Genomic DNA, 2500 nt, shown 5'->3' on the forward strand with positions numbered 1-2500 from the left:
TGGCACCCCGGGTCGGGACGGGTGCCGACGGGTCGCCACCCCTAAGCGGTGGGGGGCGGACCCGCGGCGGGCTGCGGCGGAGCAGCCCGTCTTGCAGAGACGGCGAGGACAGGCGTTCCGGGATGGCGCGCGGGGCGGGCGCCGGGCGGCGGCGGACCCCGAGCGGGGGCCGTCGCGCCAGGCCACGCGAGGCGACGGGTCGTGCCCGAGCGGGCGGCCCAAACCACGGCTCTCCTCCCGGGCGCAGCTGCCGCCGGGCGCCGGGTTACTGAGGGAAACCCCGGGCCCCGGGAGGAGGACGAGGTCGTGGCGGCGGGTGTCGGGCGCACCCCGCGGGCGGACGCTCCGCCGAGGGGCGCCGGAGCCGGCTGGCGGGTGCCGGGTTTCCCCTCCGCGTCCCGTCTCGCTGCTGCCGCCGAGGCTGCCGCCGTCGCCGCGAGGCGGCGGCGGCCCGGCGGCGGGCGGCGGCGGGGGAGGCACCCCCGCGGGGATTTCAGGTCGTTTCCCTCACCCCAGGGCCAGGTACCTAGCGTCCGCGCTCCTCCTGCCCCCCCTCGGTGACCCACCCGTGTGGTCCCGTGTGCCAGCTCGCTCCTCCCGGGCGCCGCGCCGTGAGCGCCGCACCGGCCGTGCCCTCCCGCCCTTTCCGCTTTCCCTTTCTCTCCCCCCCCCCCACCGCTCCAGCCGCCCCGCGCCGTGCCGCGGGGACCGTGCTGCGAGCGGGCCGGGCGGGGGGGGGGGGCGGGGTGGCGGGAGGAGCGGAGGGCCTCCGGCCACCGCGGCCGCCGGTAGCCGCCCCGGGTAGGGATGGCCATGGGCCCCGGGCTCCGGGCCCGAGGGTTCTCGGCGGGAGAGCCGGGCGGGGGTTTAAAGACTCGGGCGGCCCGATGCGACCCGGGGGGCAGCCGGGTGTGCTGCCGGAGGGCCGGGGGGCCGGCGCGCGCGGGCGCCGTGCCCCCCCATGCCAGCCGGCGCGCCCCGCGCTCGCCCTGCGGGCAGCCGGGACGGAGAGGGGTACCCTGCCCCCTCTCTCCGCGGTCTGGTCTCGGCGGAGGGACGCCGCGCGGTCGGCTGGCGCCGGCCTGCCTCGAACGCGTGACCCCGGCGCGAGCGCGTGCTCTCGCCGGGACGGTGAGCCCCCACCCACCGCGGGTGGTGCGGACGCCGCGCCTCGGCGCGATCCGCTCTCCTCCCTGGCCGGGGCTCTCGGTCTGCCGCCGTGGCCGCTGGCGGCGGCGCCCTACCCGCCGGCACTCCGCCATCCGGCGCGCCTGCCTCGCTCTGCCCAACCCGGCTTCGCCGGGCGGCGGGCGGGCGGCAGGCGGGCGGCGGGGGCGGCCCCCCCCGTTCTCCGCGTGGAGACGGGGAGAGCGGGCGCCGTCCCCGTCCGTCCCGCCTTGCCCGCCCGCCCGCCGCCGGGCGTCTGTCCGCGGAAGGGACGGGAGAGCGCGTGGTGTCGTCCGGGAGGCTGTGTGTGCGCGCGCGCGGGCGTGGGCGCCGCCTCGGGGCCACGGCGGAGCCGGAGGCCGGCGAGGCGAGCGAGGAGCTGGGGAGCGCGGGGCCGGTGGGCCGCGGGCGCGCGGGCAGCGGCCGGTGCCGCTGCCGGTGGCGGCCGGGCTCCGACGCTGGGGGTCCGCGGGGAGCCGCCCCCTCCCCCAGCGTCCCCGAGGCAGGCGGCGCGGCCGGCGCGCTGCTCCCCGCCGGGCCGGGCCGAGCCTGGGCGCCTGGGCCGGACTCGAAGCGAGCAAAGGGTTGTCCCAGGTCGGGAGCGAGGGCTCCCCGCCCTTCTCGTTCGGGTTTTCCTTTTCCCTTTTTCCCCCCCCACTCTGTGCTCGTACGGTCAGCGGGGCGAGCCCCTCTCTCTGGCTCTCGGCCGTCCCTCGCTCAGCAGCCGGCGTCGGCGTGAGGAGGGAGGCGGAGCGGAGGGGGGGCCCTCAGGGGCTGCCGAAGGCTGCCCGGTCCCCCCGCGCGCGCGGCGGGGACCGAAACCGAGACAACTCTTAGCGGTGGATCACTCGGCTCGTGCGTCGATGAAGAACGCAGCTAGCTGCGAGAATTAATGTGAATTGCAGGACACATTGATCATCGACACTTCGAACGCACTTGCGGCCCCGGGTTCCTCCCGGGGCTACGCCTGTCTGAGCGTCGCTTGGCGGTCAATCGTCACCCCCGCTGTCGCGTTGGCGCAGCGGTGCCGCCCCTCGGGGGGGGCGCGTGGGGGGGCGGGGGAGGCGCGGCGGCGCCGGCGGCGGCGGTGCGCGGCGGCCTCGGCGGCGGAGAGTCGGCGGCGGAGCCGGGACCCCGGTGCGTGCACCGGCGGCCCCGGTCTTCCTGCCCGCCGGGCTCCGGCGCCGGGCCGCCCGCAGCGGCCGCGGCCGGCGTGCCTTGCCGCGCCTGTGCCCGCCCTCCTCGCCCTCCGAGCGCGGTGGCCACCGCTGCGCGGCGCGCGCCGTGCGGGGTGGCGCGGCTGGGGCGCCTCGCAGGCCCGTGCCCCGGGGAG

At 79.8% G+C, this 2500-nt stretch overlaps 1 non-coding gene across 1 annotated transcript; it reads left to right on the forward strand.

The window, feature by feature from the left end:
• The first annotated feature begins 1995 nt into the window (after positions 1 to 1995).
• Positions 1996 to 2148, forward strand: LOC136995668 (5.8S ribosomal RNA). The gene has a single exon (XR_010887212.1). It is a non-coding gene; the product is annotated as a 5.8S ribosomal RNA (ribosomal RNA).
• The last annotated feature ends 352 nt before the right edge of the window (positions 2149 to 2500 follow it).

This window comes from Apteryx mantelli, unplaced genomic scaffold (genome assembly GCF_036417845.1).
Source record: "Apteryx mantelli isolate bAptMan1 unplaced genomic scaffold, bAptMan1.hap1 HAP1_SCAFFOLD_142, whole genome shotgun sequence".
Taxonomy (NCBI): domain Eukaryota; kingdom Metazoa; phylum Chordata; class Aves; order Apterygiformes; family Apterygidae; genus Apteryx; species Apteryx mantelli.